Raw genomic sequence first — 21,821 nt, 5'->3', positions numbered from 1 at the left:
CCTGGTTTGGGGGGCACATGACCCAGTCCTGGCCAATGCGATGTAAAGGGAGTTGGCCGGGGCGCTTGTGGGAAAGAGATGTGCTCCCATATAAACATCAAGCACAGCAAGGGCAGGAACAAAGCGATTTTGGGCCCTTGCGGCTCCACGGGACTGAAAAGCCAGACAGGCACTGAGGAGAAGAGCGATGTGATGTCCTGGGGGACGCTAACAAGCGGCCAGTCCAGCCCTCGGCGGTGGACCTTTTGTTCCCTGAATTCATCAAGGGTATTTATTGCTAAAACCACCTTTAGCTCGGTTTTCTCTTCCTTGAAGCCAAGCACACAAGTGATGGACCGGCCAGCACCTAGCTGCAAAAGCGAGGCTAGAGCTCTAGTTGGCGATGCGAGGACCTTACAGCCCGAAGGGGTCTCTGGTTCGTCCAGCCCGACGCCCTCATTTAATGTGTGAGGGACCTGGGTCAGGGAGGCGGAATGCCTTGCACTGGTGCCCTGGCTGGGGAGCCAAAGAGGCAGGAGGTAGAACTACACTTTGAAGGGTCGGCGTGCAGACACTGCCCCAATCTGGTCTCGCTGCCCATCCCATTAGCCTTGTGCTTCAGCTAACCCCCAGCGCACCGCACAGGACAGGAAAGCCTTTGGGGACGTGCCTGTCTGAACTCACCCCTCCTTCAGGCTCCCTCGGGGCCCTTATACCATCCAGGGCCCTCCAGTCTTAGAGGGGAGCACTCTAATGAATTAATTCTCCCTAGGGTGGTCGGGGCGACCGAGTTACCACTTAACGTTTTGTAAGACGCAGGTGCAAAGCTCAGGATAAAAGGAGTGACTTTCCTACAGCAGAACTATAGGACATTTGTTTGGAATCCCTTCCTAACACCACATCAGGCCCTGTGTATTTGGCCCTCAATGGCTCGAGGGGCAGCTTCTCAGGCCAGTTCATTTTCTTCCTGAGCCTGGAGAAGACAGGACCATCTCGTGCTTTCTGAGCACAGCCGAGGTGGCTACTGCAATACCTTGAGGAAACCAAGAGGTTCAGCCACCTGGGCTCTCCTTTCCACTTTGGTTATTCAAAGCAGAAACAAGGGGGGGGGGGCGCCTGGGTGGCTCAGTAGGTTAAGCATCTGCCTTCAGCTCAGGTCATGATCTCAGCGTCCTGGGATCAAGCCCCACTTTCTCTCTCTCTCAAATAAATGAAATCTTAAAAAAAAAAAAAAAAAAAAAGCAGAAACAAAGCTTCAGTGTGCCAGGCACTGGGCCAGCATTCTCATAAACCTTTCCATTTATTCCCATGGTAATAGCTTGGAATATAAAGGGTTAATCTTCTTGTACAATTGGGGGAACAAGGCTCAGACGGGAAAACCAACTCCCCGGAAGCCACATGCACTGGCTGAAGTGGGCTCACAGGAGAGGGAATCCTGGCCTGTCCGAGGCCAAAGCTCATAGGCTCTTTCCCTACAACTTCCTGTTCCAGAATGTGTGACGGGGGCTGAGTTCTCTCAACTGGGTCCAGGCCACAGCTGCTTACAGAGGGCTGGGTGACACGAGGGCAACAGACCCAGTACGACTGATAGTCTTCTATTTGTATGAGGTACAAAATAATACACCCACATACGCCGAGAAGCTCTAACAAGCTCAGGAAGGATGAGAGCTAATGCGTGAGGGGAAAAGAAATACCTAATTCTCAACTTAAAATAGAGCGTTTCTTGGCTGGTGTGCTCATTTCCTAGGGCTGCCCGAACAAGTTCCCACAGACTGGGTGTCTCAAAACAACAGAAATTTAGTCTCTCACAGTTCTGGAGGCTGGAAGTCGGAAATCAAGCTGGCGCCAGGATCAGTTCCTTCTGGAGGCCCCAGGGAGAATCTGTTCTCTGCCTCTTTCCCAGCCTATGGTGCTTGTCGGGAATCCTTGCTGTTCCTTGGCTTGTCCACACCTCACTCCAGTCTCTGCGTCTGCCATCGTGTGGGCTTTGTGTTTGTGTGTCTCTTTGTCCAAATCTCTCTCCTCTTAGAAGGACATCCGTCAGTGGGTCAGCCCCACCCTGATCCAGGATGACCTCACCTTAACTTGATTATATCCACGGAGACCTTATTTTCAAGTAAGGTCGTGTTCACTGCCACCAGGGTTAGGATTTCAACACATCTTTTGGGAGGACACATTTCAACCCACAAATGATGGTATTGTGATTAAAAATATATTTAGTCTTTATCTTTTTAAATAAATGCTGGAATATTTACAGATGGAAGGATGTGATGAGACATAGGGGGTTTGCTTCCAAATATTTTGAAGTGGGGCACCTGGACGGGAGTCTAGATTGGCCAAGAGCTGATCACTGTTGAAGATGAGTGATGTTGTACATGGGGTTTGTTATACATGTCATGGTTACCTATTGCTGTGTAGGATGTCACCACAAGACTTAGAGGCTTAGAACAGCAACACTCATTTTATTATTCTCTTTCAAGGTGCTTGAGGTTGACTGAGCTAACCACGATTGTGCTTGCTTTGTGTCTCTCATGCAATTACAGTTGTCAGATGGTGGGTAGGCTGGAAACAGCTCAAGGTTCACTCACGTGCAATCCTGGTACCTGGGTTGTGAAGACTCCAGCATCCGGGGCTCCTTGGGCTCTTCTGCCTACTCTGTCTGTCTCTCTCTGTCTGTCTGTCTCTCTGTGTGTAGGATTCTCCCAGGACAGTGAAGTGTAGCAAAATATGCCACCCCAAAATACGCCACTTCGGCATAAGAATTATTTTGAGCTAAAAGCAATGAACAAAAAGCAGATATAAGAAAAGCACTTTGCACTCCTCCTATTTGCCTACAAGCAGGACAGAAATTTGCAAAGGTGTTTACCCTCCCCTCTCTAGCAGGAAGGACAGAAATTAATCACCAGAGACAACTCTCGACTCTTATTGGTCCAAAGATGGCACAAGAGGAATCTACATAAACTTTGCTAAAACTAGCCTTTATTTACCATCAGTTTCCCCAGAAATTTGCTTTTCCACACTTTGCTGCCCCTAGAAGCTCCAAATCCTTTTCCTTTGTCTTGCCAAGTCTCTATAAAATTATTGGTCTTTACTAGGATGCTATATAAGCCCAAGTTCAACCATGCCTTTGAGTGACTCATCCCTGAGTTGTCCCACACGTGTGTGTGTGTGTGCACTGCACATGTTAATAAACTTCTCTTTTTCTCTTTGTTAATTTTGTTAATCTGTCTTTTGTCAGCCTAATTTACAGGGCACCAGCAAATGAACCGAAGATGGGTACAGGGAAAACTAATTTTTTCCCAACCCTACAACAGCTCTTAGGATTCCTTTTACAGGGGTGCCTGGATGGCTCAGTCAGTTGGGCATCTGCCTTCGGCTCAGGTCATGATCCCAGGGTCATGGGATCAAGCCCCAAGTTGGGCTCCCTGCTCAGCGGGGAGTCTGCTTCTTCCCCTCCTTCTGCCCTACTGTGGCTTGTGTGCTCTGTCTCTCTCAAGTAAATAAATAAAATCTTTTTTTAAATAAAAAGGGATTCCTTTTACAGTAACCAGGGGTCCTGAGGTGCACATCCCAAGAGAGAAGCCCGGGCAGACTCTGTCCTGCCTTCTCTCATCTAGCTTCAGAGTCCCGCAGCATTATTTCCATCATACTCTTGGGGGGAGGCAATCACCAATGTCCACGTGGGTATCAGGGGAGAAGGACATAGATAATGAGAGGGATAGCAAATGACTTGCAGACATGTTTTTAAACAACCACAATACTATTCTCTCTACTTTTATCTATGTTCAACATGTTTCCATAATAACACACACACGTACCCACAAACAGAGATTTATAAAATGCTACTTGGGAAGTCCCTTTACTTCCTTAAATTAATTTCAAATTAAAGTAATGTAAAAGTTTTACATGCATTTTGGAGGCAGGAAAAAGGGAAAAAAAAAGAAATAGACTAGAAAAACATGTTTTCCCACCACCATATATCATGCAGAAAAATAAGCATTAATATCAAGATCTGGGGAAACCCAAACACTGTTTTCTTTTATCATATAGCCTGTAACTTTAGTTCTCTTTGCATATTATCTTTCAGCTCTGGGGTCCGGGAATGTTTGCCAGTATAAATATATTCATATAAACTGCCGTAGATGAAAGAATAAAAACTGCTCTTTCTTAGCCAGGCAGATATGGAGGTACCCTAGGGAAGCAGAAAGTGCACGTGCAAGAAATGAATGAGAAGACTTTGCCATGAAGGGGCTCTGCCAGCCAGGGGACCCCTCAGTGCTTCACTGGGGCTGCTGAGAGGGCTAGTGGGCAGAGGATGGGTGGTGGTTATCGGTGGAGCCCGCCAGGCATCTCCTGTGGGTCTCCAGCCACTCTGTAGCGTTGCCTTCTCTGTTCCCTTGAAGTTGGGTACGGCAAGCAACTTGTGTTGGCCCTCGAACTCTGAGTTGGGCACTTCTGGGCTGATTTTAAGGGCAATGTGGCTTGATACACTCCTTCGCTCTTGGCCCTTAGCAGTGGAGCCTCCCTCAGGCTGGGTCCCTCCTTCATCCCTGAATGAAGGTGATCAAAAGAGCCCTGACCAACCCGTGGCGAACATGGAGCATGAACAGTAGTGACTCTTTGTTGCTCTATAGGGGCTACGGCAGCATAACGTCATTCCTCCTGACTGACGCAGCAGGCATGGACTCAGGGTTTGAGTCAAAACTCTACTCCCAACTGGGGGTTTGGGCAAGTGAGTTGCCCTCCCTGAGTAAGACGTACATATCAATGCTTCCAACAAGCTACAGAAAATATTTATGAGGCTTCAATGAAGGATATATGGGGGAGCAAATAGCGCAGTGCTGGGCACATAGTAGGTGCTCAGTAAAAGCTCATTCTCTGATGTGCTGGCTCCCTTCAAGATCTCGGTTTCCCAATCATTAAGATGAGGTCGTGAGCTTGGATTGGCTGGTCTCCAAGGGCTGTTTCTGCTACCATTCTATGATAGACTTAAAGACTTTTACGCAGTCACACTGTAGAGTCTGACCCTGGATCTGTCTTGACAATGATGGATTATTTGGAGGAGGACACCAAATGCCCAACCGTGCCTTCCTTCTTCTTAGAAGAGAGGCAGGATTGTTTCTCTGCCCTGAGAATCATTTATTATATTCATAAAACTGTTGGCAGTCCCTCTCAGATAAATAAGTGCTCAGAATCATTGGATGTCCCCATGAGGCTTCATGGATATACACCCAGAAGGTGACGGGCAGATCTCGAGGGAATCACATACGTTCATTTTTTTTTTTCCGGCTTCTGATTAGCCATTCCAGACACTGGCTGTTTATTTTTCACTTGCTTATGTGATTAGATCTGCTTGGCTGACTGCATTTTAAAGCTTCATTCTCAGTAAAACCGTTCTGCCATTTAATAAGCCTAGGGGTAGAGATGGTTGCTGTAAATCGTAGGAAGCCAAGTTAAAGTTGACCCCCCCTCCTCCCTTCAACCCCTTTGTAGCATTTTCTTCTCCATCAAGCGTTCTTCCATGGCAACACAAATATTTGCAGACTCCTCCTCCAGCAGATCTTACAACCCGACATGATTCCTTTAAACAACAAGTAATTACTGAGCACCTAATTTGTGCTGGGCTCAGCATTAGGTGCTAGGGTTCAGCCTGGGGTCTATCCCCATGGAGTATGATGGGAAAGAGACTTTTAATGGAACAATCAGCTAACTAATGGAAAGTGACAAGGCTGGTAAGGTCTGAGAAAATGATATCTATGGTGCAGAGAGGCCACAGACGCGCGGGGCCGGTGGGGTCAGGGGAGGCCTCCCTCCCCACATGTGCACGTTCTCCAAGTGTGTGCTTACACTTTCTGGCTTCTCCTTTGCGGATCTTACACACTCCCACCTTGTTGCAAGGATTCCCAAATCTTTACCCCTAACCCCCACTGGAGCTTTTGGCTTGTATTTTCCAACTGCCAGTTACCTAACTTGTTATCCTTTGTAATAATAAAATCACACATATATCAAACACCATGTGCAGGTTTTATATATATTTATGCAATTCTTATGAGTCCTCTTATTATTCCCGTGTTATTTTTGAGGACACTAAAGTGCAAAGTTGCTATAATACCTGGTCAGGGTCACATGACTTAGAAGTGGCAGAATCCAGATTTGAACTCCAAGCTCTGATACCAAGCCTGGGTCCTTCACTGCCCAATCGCATGGCCCTTGGCAGCTCGTATTAAAATGTCTAAAACCAATCTCTTCTTCCTCCTCTTATCCACTCCCCCTATCAGAGATCTGGCTTTCTTTCTGTTTTTCCTATATGTGACATCTTCACTCTCTCAGGTACTTGCACTTGACACCTGGAGTCATTTTTGACTCTCCCCCTGCCTCCTCCACCCTGTCTAATTACTTGCTGAGTCCTGTGACTACTCCCTTGCAAAGTCTTCTAGATCACTGCAATGACTCCCATGTGACCCACGTTCAGCCTCGCTTCTTTGCAAATGATCCCACAAATGACATGCAACGTTTGTCCTCCTAAGTGCTGGGTCTGTTGGGTTCCTCCCTTAATCAAGTGCCCATGGCTTCCTAATGAAAATCACAAATCGTAAGTCCAACTTTTCCCCCGAGACCTCTCCTCTGGGTTGCCCTGGAGTTCATCCAGGGGCACCCAAAACTCAATATGCCTCAAACCAAGTCACACCTTCTACTACAAAGATTTCCCTCTTAGCCCCTCGATTCTCCTTTTTTCTGTCCCTAGAGTGTTAGTTGGGCACAGGACAATGTTTCCCATTTTCCTGGCAGTGAGGTATGCCACGTGACTAAGGTCTAGCCAAAGATACGTGAGCAAAAGGGATCTGGGAAACTTGTGAGTCATGACCATTAGGAAAGAGGTATGCTCTCCTCCTATTTCACTAGAGCCAGTGGACTTGGTGGTGAGCCCTCATGGATCATGTTGATGACGAAACAAGGTAGAAGGAGTCTGTGTCCCAACACCGTATTAGTTCTGAACTGCTTACACTTCCATATCTATGTGGAAAATCAGTAAGTTTCCCTTTTAAGCCATTTTGTGTGTGTCTTGTAGGGGAGGGACGTATTTTTTTCTTCTACCCTTCTAAGCATTTGACTGGGACCCCTAAAACAAAAGACAGATTAACAAGAGAAGAGTTTACAAATGTATTTAACATACGTTTTACATTATATGGGAGCTTTCATAAGGAAAGGAAGACCAGAAGAAATGGTTAAATCTGAGTGTTTTTATGCTAGGTTTGATGAAGAGTGGAAGGTTGTGGAAAAATATGATTGGACAAAGGGTATGAGTCAAGTGTACTAAACTGGGGGACACTTAGCAAGGCCTGTTCATTCAGATTCCTGTGTCTGTCCCTTTATCTTCCAAGATGAAGCTGCTCTTTTCATGAGTCTAGGGAGGGCACTTCTCACATGAGGGTTTTCTGACATGTTTCAGGGAAAGGTCAGAAAATCCTTGTTGTGCATGTCATTTCTTCTGCTTGAAATATTCAATATGTCAAAGAGTCATAATTTGAGGTGGTGTCCTAAACCCCATCACTGTGTATTTCAGTTTGGTCTTTATTTAAATATCCAAATCTGTATCTTAAAAATACATTGTCCCTTCCCTTCCCTTCATCCAAATCCCTCCTCTGATAATGACACATCATAGCCAAAGCTGCTTACACCAGAAATCTGAGTGCCACCAGCTGACTCCTTCTCTTCCTCACCCTCTACCTCCAATTCCACTTCTAAGTATTTCTCAGACCTGTGCCTCTTTTTTAGTTTTACTGCCTCAACCTTAGCACACCCAGTCTTTCCCAGTTTCTGCCGGCACCCTGGTTATCAGGTCCTTTTCAGTCCACCTTCCCCAGGCTGCCAGATTGTTCTAGCAAGCACCCTGGGCCATGAAACACCTCTGCTCAAAACCCCTCAATGACCAAACCCAGAATGCTGGACAAGTCACCTGTTCTTCTTAACAAATAAGTGCCAGGGGCAAGAAGAGACAGGAGTAACTCTTATGGATATAACGAGACTTAAGGGCTTATCAACTAAGTGCAATTGGTAAATTGTTTGGATCCAACACACCGCTCTTAAAAGATGTCTCTGAGCCAACTGGGGGAATCTGAAAACTGGCGGAATGTTAGATGATATTTGGAGTTATTGTTAATTTTTTAAAAAGATTTTATTTATTTATTTGAGAGAGAGTGTGAGCAAGAGAGAGCACACGAGCAGGGGCAGAGGGAGAGGGAGAGGGAGAAGCAGACTCCCTGCTGAGTAGGGATTGTAATAATGGTATTATGGTATTATGTAATAATGGTATTATGGTGTGTTTAAAAAGTGTCCTTTTCCCTGAGAGATACATACTGAATACTGACTAAAATGAAATATCTGGGGTTTAGTTTAAAATAATCCAGGGGGTGGGGGTCAGGGCAGTGGAAAAATATAAATAAGACAAGATTGGCTATATATTGATACTGTCCAATGTCAATAAGGGGTATGAGGATGTTCGTTATGCTGTTCTATTTTTTGTGTGTTTTAACATTTTCATAGTACATTTCTTTTAAATTAAAAAAGCAAGTGTGAAACGAAATCTACTTCCTTCGTGGTTAAGTACGGCAGGTGCCCTACAAGTAAAGTGCTGCAGGCTGCCATGCCTCATCCCTAACCTCTGGACTCCTGTCATTTCCCATACCCATCTGGGCCTCCAGCCTTGCCAAACCCATTGCTTCTCCCAGGACTTTGCAAACATTCTCTGACCTACTAGGAACATTCTTTCCTGTGCTCACTCAGTGACTCTGTTGGGCTTTGTGTGCCTTTCCATGACCCACCCCAACCCTATCACTCCCACAGTGTTTAGGGCTCTGTCCTCTCCTCCCAGAGTGTCCCAACACACCTCAAATACAAACCCTTCCACACAGTTCTGAGTCCACTTGCTTTCTTCTGTCTCTCCTTCTGGAGCCTCAGTTCCTTGGAGATGGCAATTATGACCCCTGAATATTGTCCCCAGAGGGCTAGCACTGTCTTGGTCTATGCTGGGTGTTCAATACATGAACAGAATGAGTTCAAGAGAAAAAGGCTAAGCCAAGTAAACCATTGCTTCTACCACAGATAAGTGTGCAGGGTAAGTGTGTGATATTGTTCATTCCGAAGAAATGTAGGAGGGCTTCCTGGTTATAAGTTAATCACCTCTGGTAATCACAAAGTGAGGGGAGGGGTTCCAACCTGGTGTTCAAAATAGGGCAACTGGCCCAAAATGGAGTCACTCATGCTAAGCTCCACATCACTAAACTAAGATTTAACTTCATTACAGTTTCAGCCTCTTCCAGAAGTGGAATCTTAAACCAATCAGGACTCAGCTGATCAGCACGAGTTAGGTAATCTGCCTGACAGACCCCTGTGATCCCCTAAAGGAAGGTGACCTTGCCACAGCCAAGCTTTTTGCTAGTGTAACTTCCTTCTTCCTGTTCCCTTCTGCCTATAAAAGTCTCCCATTTTCTACAGCTCCTCAGAGCTCCTTTCTCTCTCCTAGATGGAATGCTGCCCTCTTCATAAATTGTTGAGTAAAACCAATAAGATCTTTAACTTTTACTCAGTTGAATTTTGGGTTTTAACAATGGGGACAACATTGTTCTAAAAAAGACACTGATCAGGGCACCTGGGTGGCTCAGTTAAGTGTCCAACTTTTGGTTTTGGCTCAGGTCACGCTCTCAAGCTGGTGAGATCGAGCCTGCCTTTGGCTCCACGTTCACTGTGTGCTCAGTGCTGAGTTGGCTTGGGATTCTTTCCCTCTTCCTCTCCTTCCCTCTCTGCCCCTCCCCGTGTGTGCACACCCTCTCTCTCTAAAATAAATAATAAAATCTTTTAAAAAGACACTAATCTTGGTTGCCAAACTTCTTTAAAAGTGAGAACAGACCACAAAAATGTCTCTGCATGGGATTTGTTTTTCCAAAATGAAGACTAGCAACTTTCCCTCCTCCTGGAAGCCCCGGGTGGCCATGGGCCTTGTAACAAGCAGGTGGCCTATCTGTCCTCTTTAACATGAGCCCTCTGGACAGGGTTAGCACCTCTATTCTGTTCTGTCAGCAGAAGAAAACTTCTGAGGAGCAAGGATGGGAGGCTTCCACCTTCTGGGAGTCTGAACTATAAATATCTGTGGAGACAGATTTCTCCATAGGGAATAAAAGTGGAGAAATTTGTGATTAAAAAATATGGAAGGGCCTCATATCTCTTCGGTGAAGAGGATTCCAATTATCCTCACTTGCCTTTGGGCTCCACAGGGCAGGCTGTTTATAATTTCCTATAAATCCTTTAAGTCTGCAGCCAAGTTCTCCCCCCAAATTTTGCCACGTCCCTTTGCTCTTTCATCGGGGTGGAAATAGCACCTAGATAAAGCCACTCCATTCCCTTCCTGCCCTACTAAAAGGAAACAGAAAAACGAAGCGACCAAACATGCCACGTCTTGCCTCAGTCTCTTCTCGGATTTGGGACTTGAGAACGAGGAGATTACATTGAATTAGATGAGGTAAAAACGTTATTTCCTGGATGCACATCAGTGGCCAGCTGTGACTAGTGATGGCTCTCTTGATGGGCACAGAGATGCAGCCCTGAATGAAACCCGCAGAGCCCATCCTTGGAGCTTACAGTAATGTGGGGAATTCAGGCATTGATCAATGTGGCAACAACAGCTCTCCCAAACCAACCCAAGTATCTGCGGACAATCGGTGAAACGACACGTTAACCCATGCCTGACCATTCTACCCCAAGAACACTCCGTTCAACCTAATTGACTGATGAACCTGTTTTGCAGAAAGTTGACCGACTGCCACAAGACCGAATAAGACTAGAAAAAACCGGGAAGAAGTCCTGCAGCTGCAAAGAAGGACCGCGACATCGGCCCCCGCAGCTCACACTTGTGCCGCCATCTTTTGTACATACGACGCAAGTGCCCGGATGTTACTGGGTGGCGCCTGCGCAGAAGCAGTGAGGTCTTCCCTCTTACTTCACCTTTCCCAATGTCCAATCACCTCCATCCACTTTCCAGATCTCCACCCCCTCGTAAAATCCCATAAATGCTGAGTTCCCCTTATCTTCCGGGGCGCCAATTTTTAGAAATTTCCTCCCTGCCTTGCAGTGAAACCCTTTAACTCTGCCACAAGAACCCTGTCGGTGTTTGACTTACTGCTCATCAAAAAAGTGACCCTTGTGCTGTGACATTTGGAAATAAGTCATGGAAGAAAAAGGAAGCTACAAATTAGGCCTTGGTCATGGGGTGTACCACTAGTCTGTTATTTAAATTAGGAATCCCCTAACAAGTAACTCTACCCTTAAACTGCGATGTCCACAACAAATGTCACGTACGGGGGGTGGGGGTGTAAAGGGCTATTTATGGAGCATATGTTACATGCTTTACAAATGTTATTCCGTTTAATCTTATAGCAGCTCTGTAAAGCATTTTCCATTTGATCCCTCTTCTACAGATGAACAAATAGAGGCTAAAATTGCCTACATAACTCCTGCAAGATCCCACAGAGAGAAGGCGAGAAGTGCTGCAAGGATCCACATCCAGGTCTGAGTTCAAAGCCCTGCTCTTTCTAGAATGTCATGGCTTTTCAAACTTGCTGCAGCAGGACAAGAAAGACAAGCTTGACTGAGATGTTCCTTTGCTAAAGTCAAATAATTTATGATGATAGCCTTTTTCCAATTTGCACAAAAAGTTAATTGAGAGAATTTTCTTAATTTCGTGTTTTTCTCCCACTATTATTTCCTAAGCTTTGGGGCCTGCTACCCCCTTATCTGAGAGTGACATCAGCAATCCTAAAAGGAAGGAAAATTAAAAAAGGATAATTAACAGCTATTCATGCTTCATTCAGTAGATTTTATTTTAATTTGGAATGAATGCTCCCAATTTTGATTTTATATTGAATTTGTGTTCCAAGAGCCTTGGGGGATCACAGGAGAGTTACATGCACAAAGTTCATTAAAAAGGTGTTTGGATTGGGATGTCCTGAGGAGGGCTGGCCATCTGAGGGAGAACATCAGGATGAACCCAGCTCCAAATTAGCAAGGACACACCAGGGGCAATGAAATTAATTTCCTATTCAGAAATAGCTGGTCATGTTCCTTCCTCACCTTCAGCAAGTAGCTTATCTACACTGGTTTCTATTAGGAACAGAAACAGTCTTTGGTCACTCAATAAATCACTGATTTCCCACAGAAGACATGTCTCTTTCATTAAAGAAGGAGGGAAATTAGGCCCCTGCCTCAGAGCTATAGAACAGTATTGTTATGCGGCAAACAATTATATAAAAGCCAGGTCCCACTGAGAAGCAACCTCCCAGGACAATAAGAAAGGAAAGAAATAAAGAGCTTTTGAAAGCAATCAGGTCTGAGGCTCTGTTGCCCTGCTGAGGAGCCAATTTCTTCCTTCCTACAGCCATTTATTCAGGTACCCTGATATTTACTTATCCAACATTCTCTCAGCCCCTCACTGTGCTGTGTAGCACTTTACTTGGCCCCAGGATGAATAGAAACTTCCTACCATCAGGACTTTTGTAGTCTGGTGGGATACAAGAGTGGAAGAGAGAATTTACATGACATTGTGCCCCCCACAGGCTCTGCTCAGTGGTAAAGGGGTGCTGTGTGGGCACCACAAAGGGGTGTGGGACCCACTGAGAAAAGATGTCATATTTCCACATAACAACGATGCTCCCCCAAGTCTCCAGATTTGATACAAGCAACAAAAGAAAAAACAGCTAGATTGGACTTCATCAGAATTTAAAACTTTTATGCATCAAGGGACACTATCAACAAAGTGAAAAGGCCACCAGTGGAAAACATTTACACAACATATATCAAATAAGGATTTAATATCCTGAATATGTAAAGAACTCCTACAACTCAACAATAAAAACGAACAACCTGATGCACAAATGGGCAAAGGACTTGAATAGACATTTCTCTAAAGAAGATACAGAGATGGGCAATAAGCATATGAAAATGTGCTCAACATCACTAATCATTAGTGAAATGAAAAATCAAAACCACAATGAGATGCCACTTCACACCCATTAGGATGGCTACTATCAAAAGAGAGAGACAGAGAGAGACAACCTTGTGCATGGCTCATGGGATATAAAATGGTACAGCTGCTGTGGAAAGCAGTATGGTGGTTCCTCAGAAAGTTAAATGTAGAATTATCATATGATCCAGCAATTCCACTTGTAAGTATAGACCCCCAAAATCTGAGAGCAGAAATCCAAGCAGATATTTATACACCCACATTCATGGCAGCATTATTCACAATAGCCCAAAAGTGGCAGAACCCAAGTGTCTGTTGGTGGATGAGCAGATAAACAGAACGCGGCATATCCACACAATGGACTATTATTCAGCCCTCAAAAGGAAGGGCATTCTGACACGTGCGACAACATGGGTGAAACTTGAGGGCATTATACTTACGTGAGGTCAGACAAAAGGAAAAAATGTCTTCTGATTTTACTTACATGGGGTACCTGAAGTAATCAAGTTTGTTGAGGCAATAAAGTAGAATGATGGTTGCCAAAGGCTGGGGCATGGGGAATTCGTGTTTAGTGGGTACAGGGTTTCAGTCTGAGAAGATAAAAAAATGTCCTCATGATGGATGGTGATGGTGGCACAGCGATGTGAATGTACTTAGTGCCACTGAACTGTAGACTTCAAAATGGTTAGACTGCCATTTTAAAAAAGAAAAAGACTCTCCAAGTCTAAGACAGTGGCCCTCTCAGGTGTTTTACCCTTTCCCACCTTGAAGAGCACAGCATTCGTTTCTCATTCGGATAAACAAAAGCAAACAAATTCCGTGTGAGACATAATGTTCATTTCTCTTCATTCAAGAACCATTGAAATATTTATTGAGCACCTTCCATGTGCCTGGTGCTTTTCTAGGCACTGGGGTTATGGCAGTGAGGTGAACAAAGCGGGCAGAAATCCCTGCACTTTCATGGACCAGTCTGGAATCTAAGGTCATATCGGCTAGGGTCCCAGCAGAAAATACATGACACACTCAAGTTAGGGTCATCTGGGGAGAGGTTAATAAAAGGACTCTTGACAAAGATATGAACAGATATAGGGAAAGCACATGGGGAAAGTTCAGAAACCCAGAAGTAGAGTTGTTACCACCTACAGCTGAATAGCAAAGGGGAGGAAGCAGCTACTCTAGAGGGAAAGGAAATGGTAAGAAAAGCTGTCATGAGAGCATCAGTGAATTTAGTGGAGGGACACAGTCCCCCCAAGGCTACCCCAAGGTCAGTCCAGAGCTACGCCATAGTTAGGTCAGGGCTATCCCACAGTTACCCAAGGCTATGCCATAGTCAGTCCAAGGCTACCCCACAGTTGGCAACCCAGGGCTATCCCCCAAGGAGTAAATACCCAACCTCACTGTCCTCCACACTCTGATCCCTTGCTAGTTCCTTAGGGCCCAAACCCAAGCAGATGACAGAATGCAAAAGAGCCCTTTGCTACAGAGTCCAAACTCAGCAGGATAGGAAATGGGGAGGGGGGTCTGGAGGGACGAACAAAAGATGTTCCATACTGTGAAGAAAACATCAGGTTGGTGACCATCCTGGGCCTCAGCTCCAGAAAGCTAACTCAAGGTCAGGCGTCTCCTAGGAAGCAGGCACAGCCAGTCCAAGGGGAATCTGGGAATTTTCCCAGCTTGAAGCCATCCCAGAAAATCAGGCTCAGCTGAGATTTGATGAAGAGACCAACACAACTGTAGTATCAGTCAGAGCAGGCAGGTTTAGATTGTTCCAAGTATCCTGAACCCAAGTTTAGCCTAACGCAAAGTTCAAACCACATCAAGACTGGCCTATTCAGCAAATATTCACTTCCTATCCCCATCCACTAGGAGTGGATCACTCTTCCCCACCCTTCATGTTATTTGTCACTTGTTTTGCAAGAGAATTTTGGCAGACATGAGCAAGCAGAGGCTTAAAATGAGCTCTGGAGGGGCACCTGGGTGGCTCAGTGGGTTGAACGTCCGACTCTGGATTTCGGCTCAGAGCATGATTTCGGGGTCCTGAGATTGAGCCCTTCACCGGACTCCCCACTCAGCAGGGAGTCTGCTTCTCTCCCTCTCTCTCTGCCCTTTCCCCTGCTCTCTCTCTCTGAAATAAATAAATAAGTCTTTTAAAAAAAAGTGCTCTGGAAATCTGCCTTGAGAAGATGTGTCCAGGGTAGCTGTGGCCCTTAACCTGGACCCCCAGATGAACACAGGTGGGGCAGATCCAAACCCCAAACTACCTGATTAAGAACACTGACTTACACAGTTCCGCTAAAGAAATGAGACTCAGAAATGAAGTGGTTTACCTAACATTATATACCTAACTAATTTATTGCAGATCTGGTTCTAGAATCCAGTTGTTTTGATGTGCAATCCAATAGTTTGAAAACCCTTGTTTTCTCTGGTGGAATAAAAGGGCTTCAGGAACCTGCGCGTATGTTAATATCGATTCTGCCCCACTGACAACCCAGAGCCCACATTTTTCCTGCTAGCAATTCTTCCTCTTCCTGCCTCATAAATACTTTCTCTTTTCTTTCCCCTCTCTCCCTTAGCAACCACACTAAGGATCTGCAGCTTAATTTAGCCTCATCTTGGGTTCAGATGCTCTCGAAGTTCAGGCCAGTACTACAAGCTGTCCGTTCACATCTCCATCCAGTGATCATCCAGTGATCACACTAGCTCCTCCAGCTCAGTGTGCTCCCCATCAAATGCTATCTTCATCTCCAAGCAGCTCTTCTCCAGACTTCTGTATTTCTTTAAAATATTTTTTGTGGTGCGCCTGGGTGGCTCGGTCAGTTAAGCATCCGACTCTTGATTTTGGCTCAGGTCATGATCTCAGGGTCGTGAGATCGAGCTCCACATGGGCTCCGTGCTAAGCGTGGAGGCTGCTTGAGACTCTCTCTCTCCCTCTCCATCCCCCCCTCCACTTCCCTGCTTGCTCTCTCTCTCAAAAAAGTATATATATATATATATATATATATATATATATATATATATACTTTTTATTTTTGAATAATGTACAGATTGACAAGAAGTTATAAAGACAGTACACAGAAGTCCTTTGTACCCTTTACCCAGTCTCCCCTAGTGGTTACATCTTACATGGCTATAGTATAGTGCCAAAACCAGGAAACTGACATTGAAATAGTGGGTGTGTATAGTCCCCTGTCATCTTATCACATGTGTAGACTCCTGTAACCATCACCGCAATTAAGAGACAGAACTATTCCAGCAACACAAATATCTGCCCCAGCCTACTCCTTTATAATCACACCCACCTTCCCCCTCCCTTCCCCATCCCTAACCCCGGCAACCATTAGATTATGCCCCATTTCTATACTGTTGAGCATATTATTCAAATGGAATCATATAGTATGTGATCTTCAGAGATTGGCTTTTTATGTTTTGGCATACGAGTCCCCAGAACAATGCTACGAACAATGGTGTCCAGGTTCATGTGTGGGTATGTTTTCATCACTCTGAGATAAAGGTTGCGGGGATGTATAGTAAGTGTATGTTCAATTTTTTGTTTTTAAAAATTTTTTCTTTCAGTTTTATTGAGATAGAGTTGTCCTACAGCACTCTATAAGTTTAAGGTGTGCAGCATAATGACTTGACTTACATACATTGCAAAATGATTACCACAATAGTTAGTAGTTAACATTGTTCATCTCGTGTATTTACAAAAATAATTTTTTTTCCTTGTGATGAGAACCTTTAGGATTTACTCTCTTAGCAACTTGCAAATATACCACAGTAGTGTTAACTATAGTCATCATTTTATACATTACGTCCCTAATAGTTATTTATCTTATAACTGGACATTTGTACCTTTTGGCCACCTCATCCAATTCTCTCACCCCTCAAGCCCTCACCTCTGATAATCACAAATCTGATCTCTTTTCTTTTAAAGATTTATTTATTTATCTTTAGAGAGAGAGAGAGCACACAGTGAGAGGGGCAGAGGGAGAAGGAGAGAGAATTTCAAGCAGACTCCCCACTGAGCACAGAGCCTGACTCAGGGCTTAATCCCATGACCCTAAGATAATGACCCGACCAAAACCAAGAGTTGGACGCCCAACGACTGTGCCACCCAGGTGCCCCCGATCTCTTTTCTGAGCATAAATAAATAAATAAATACACACACACACATTCACTAACGAGGATACATTTATGGCAGATAAGCACATAAAAAAACATACATACATACATATAGATATATAATATCTAGGTTAGATCATATAGTATCAAACAGTATTTTTGTCTTTCTTTGTCTGGCTTATTTCACTTACACTTAGTTGTTAAAGAAACTACAAAACTCTTTTCCAGAGAGGCTGTAACATTTCACATTCCCATCAGCAGTATACGAGAGATACATTTTCTCCACCTCTTGTCAGAATTTGATACTGTTAATATATTTTATTTATCTGTTTTGATAAGGGTGTGATGATATCTCATCAGAGTCTTAATTTGCATTTCCCTGATGGTTTGTGATGCTGAATATTTTTTCAGTGCTTATCTGCCATAAATACAGCCTCTTCAGTGAAATGTCTCTTCATGCAGCTTGTTTTCTAGCAAGATTGTTTTTTATACTGTTGACTTTTAAGAGATCTTTATACCTGCTAGATAAGCGTCCTTTGTCAAAAGTGTGGTTGCAAATATTTTTTTTTTTTTTTCCTGTCTGTAGCCTGTCTTGTCAGTTTTTCAACAAGGTCTTTTGCAAAGTAACATTTCAAATTTTCACATCGTCCAATTTATTGATTTTTGTCTTTTATGAATTGAACTTTTGGTGTCATATCTAAGAACACTTCACTGAGCCCTCCTATGTTTTCCTCTAAAAGTTTTATATAATTTGATGCTTTACATTGAAATCTATGATCCATATTGAGATAAAATTTTGTGTAAAGTGTGAGTTTTAAGCCAAGATTCTTTTAAAAAAATATTCAATTGCCCTAGCACCATTTGTTGAAAAGACTATCCTTTGTTGCACTGCCTTTGAATCTTTGTCAAAAATCAGCGTTGAATGGGATGCCTAAATGGCTCAGTTGGTTAAGGTCGGACTCTTGATTTTGGCTCAGGTCATGATCTTGGGGTCATGAGATCGAGCCCCATGTCAGACTCCACACTCAGTGTGGACTTTCTCTGTGGGAAAGAGACTTTCTCAGAGAAAGTCTGTGGGACTTTCTCTCTCCCTCTGCCCCTACCCCCCATGTGCACTCTCTTGCTCTCTCTCTCTAAAATAAATAAATAAATAAATAAATAAATAAATCTTTTAAGAAATTAGTGCTATACTTTTATAGGTCTCTTTCCGGGTCTTCTACTCTATACCACTGATCTATGTGTCTGACAGGCTTAAATTTTCACACCTGTATACTAGTCTTCAAATTGGGTAAACTAATTCTGCCCATTTTACTGTGTTTTTTTCCCCCCGAAATTGTTTTAGTTATTGTAGTTCCTTTGCCTTTCTGTATACATTTTAGAATAATTCTGTCTATATCCACAGAAAATCTTCCTGGGATTTTGATAGAAATTGTATTAAACATGCATATTGATTTGGAAAAAATAGTCATTGTTAATAAGTTGAATCTTCCAATTCATGAACACAATGTGTCTCTCCATTTATTTAGATTTTCTTTCATTTCTTTCATGGGCTTTGCAGTTTTCAGCATATAAGCCTCGTATATGGTTTGTTTTTTGTTAAGATCGATGCCTAAGTATTTTATTTTCTTGAGTGACTATAAATAGTCTTGTATTTTTTATTTTAGTTTCCAAGTGTTCTTCTCTATTGCATATAAATATGGTTTGTTATTTCTTATTTTGGTTTGTTAATTTTATATCCTGTGACATCACTTATTAGTTCCAGTAATGATTTTGGAGAATTTGGGGGGATTTTTTTTAATGTAGCAAATGATGTCATCTGCAAATAAGGGCAATTTTATTTCTTCCTTTATGATCTGTATGCCTTATATTCCCTTTCTTGCCTTACTACCTTGGCTAGAACTCTCACTGCTGTGTTGAATAGGGGTGGTGAAAGTGGACATCCTTGCTCCCAATCTTAGGGCAAAAGAACTCAGTCTTTCACCATTAAGTGTGATGTTAGTTATAAAGTTTTTGTAGATGTCTTTGTCAGGTTGAGGCTGTTCCCTTCTATGGCTTCTTTTCTCAGAGTTTTGATTGTGAATGGGTATTAGACTTTGTCAGACATCTTTTCTGCATTAATTGATACCATTATGTGATATTGCTTCTTCAGCCTGTTAATATAATAGATTACAATGATTGGTTTTCATATATTGAACTAGCTTTGCATATCTGGAATAAATCCCACTTAGTCATGATATATAATTCTTTTTATATATAGTTGAATTCTAATTCTGTTTGCTAATACTTCATAAAGGAATTCTGCACCTGTATTCATAGTGTTTGGTTTTCCTTTTTTGTACTGTTGTTTTCTGGTTTTGATATCAGGGTAATAATAAATTCATAAAAAGAACTGGGAAGTGTTCCCTTCTCTTTTCTGGAAGACATTGGCCTCTAAGCCTTTCTTTCTTTCATTTTTTCGTTCTTTCTTCTGTCTATTTTCTCCATTATTCAGATTGGGGAATATATATTTCCTTATCTTCAAGTTCACTGATTCTCTCCTCTTTCTTCCATTTTGATGTTAAGTGCATCCACTGAGATTTGTCTTTTATTTCTAGTGTTTTTTAGTTCTAAAATTTCCATTTCATTTTTATTTATATCTTCTATTTCTTCATTGAGATTTTCTTCTTTGTCATTTGTGTCAAATGTGTTCAGAATTGTTCAGCCATTTTTATGACGACTGGTTTAAAATCCTTGTCAGGTAATTCTAAGATATGGCTCAGTGTAGGCAAATGTTACTTGATTTCTTTCACCCAAGTTGAGATTTTTTTTTTTGGTTCTTTGTATTATGAGTGATTTTTGATTGAAGCCTAGACATTTTGAGCATGATGTTATGAGACTCTGAGATATAAGAGGCAGATGAAAGTCAGGGAACTCAGCACCATGCCATTCTTCAAGCTCTGAGATCCCTAGTGGAACTTGCCCTTTTTCTCCACTTTTCAGTCTTCTTGTATTTGTTTTATACATAACGTCCAGTGAGTTTTAGCTCTACTTAGCAGAAAAGGATAGTTACTTATACTCTATCTTTCTGGAAGCAGAAATTCAAATTTCTTTTTTTTTTTTTTTAAGATTTATTCACTTATTTATTTATTTGAGAGAGTGAGAGAGAGAACACAAAAGGGGGTAGGGTCAGAGGGAGAAGCAGACTCCCCACTGAGTGGAGAGCCAATGCAGGACTCGATCCTGGGACCCTGGGATCATGACCTGAGCCGAAGGCAGTCGCTTAACCAACTGAGCCACCCAGGTGCCCAGAAACTCATATTTCTTTTAACTAAGCCATCTTTCTCCTTGTTTTAGGAGTCAGTCTGGCTCCTTCATTTCCCTCCACTTCCAATACTAGAACAATACTTGAAGATTCCACCCCCTCACTACTCCCTGAGTTAAAAGTATACTCCTTTCCACGTTCCATGTCTTTGTCTTGTTCAGAAACTGCTCATTATCTCTTGCTTGAATTATTTAAATGGCTTCCTAATTAGTCTCTAAACTGATGTCTCTCCCTTTCTTCCAGTCTCTACTATTCTATAGATTGTGGCCAGGTTTATTTCCTTAGGCATAAATCATTGTGCTTTCTTTCTCTTCTTCCATGACCTTAGACAGCTCATCACTGGCTACTTAGTAAAACTCAATCCTTAGCTTGGGGTTCAAAGCCATCTATGTTATGGCTCATCTTTCTGTTGACAGCCTTATCATTCTCTGCTCTCGCACACAATCTGATGCTGCAGCACAAGGCAGCATCCCTTGCTTGGAAAACTTTAGAGATATATCCACCATGCTTGTCTTGAAATCGGTTTTGGAAACATTCTAGATCAAAGCTTCCCTGCCTTTGCAGATTCCAGACATGTGTTGTGCATTTTGACCCTGGGCCTTCACTCATACTTTCCCTCTGCCAGGAATGCCCTGCCCCCCAACCCACTCAGGTCAGGGCCCACTGCCTCAAGGAAACCTTTCTTGATCACTCAAGTCAGAATCAATACCTTCCCCCATCAACAGCTATGGTCTTTTGCTCACATCTCTCTTTAAACATATTTTCAATCCAGGGTGCCTGAGTGGCTCAGTTGGTTAAGCATTCAGCTCTTGGTTTTGGCTCAGGTCATGATCTCAGGGTCATGAGATTAAGCCCCGCATCGGGCTCCACACTGGTCGTGGAGCCTGCTTAACATTCTCTTTCTCTTTCCCTCTGCCCCTCCCCCTGCCCTGTCTCTCTCAAACAAAACAAAACAAAACAAAACATATTTTCAACCCATCTCATAGCTACAAGACAGAATGCATGGTTTTTGCAGGGTCTCTCCTTTTGTACAAAACCAGGCCTTCTTGGCTTATTGGTCCAAGGAGGAGAGCAAGCCCATCAGTGGAGGGTAAGACTGGAGCTGGCTTTATCAGGAAGCAGGGGGAATGTCAGTGAAACATTTGCTTAGTTCTGGAAAATGTGCCAATTTCAGGAGATTCTATTCTGTCCTGGGCCTCTCTGGAGGTCCAGGAAAGGAAACTTCAGAGATATATACACCACACTTGCCATGAAATCAGTTTTGGAAATGTTCTAGATCAAAGCTTCCCTGCCCTTCATTAACTCTACCTATAACGTCTACAAGCTGGACAGTTCATCCTTTGGAGTGCTCGTGCTTTCTCAGTACAGGGGTGGTGGCAGCAAAGGAGCAAGGGAAAATAGAAACTG

The sequence above is a fragment of the Neomonachus schauinslandi genome, chromosome 10 (genome assembly GCF_002201575.2).
Source record: "Neomonachus schauinslandi chromosome 10, ASM220157v2, whole genome shotgun sequence".
NCBI lineage: Eukaryota > Metazoa > Chordata > Mammalia > Carnivora > Phocidae > Neomonachus > Neomonachus schauinslandi.
The sequence above is the reverse complement of the archived record's forward strand: the minus strand, read 5'-3'. Positions refer to the sequence as shown.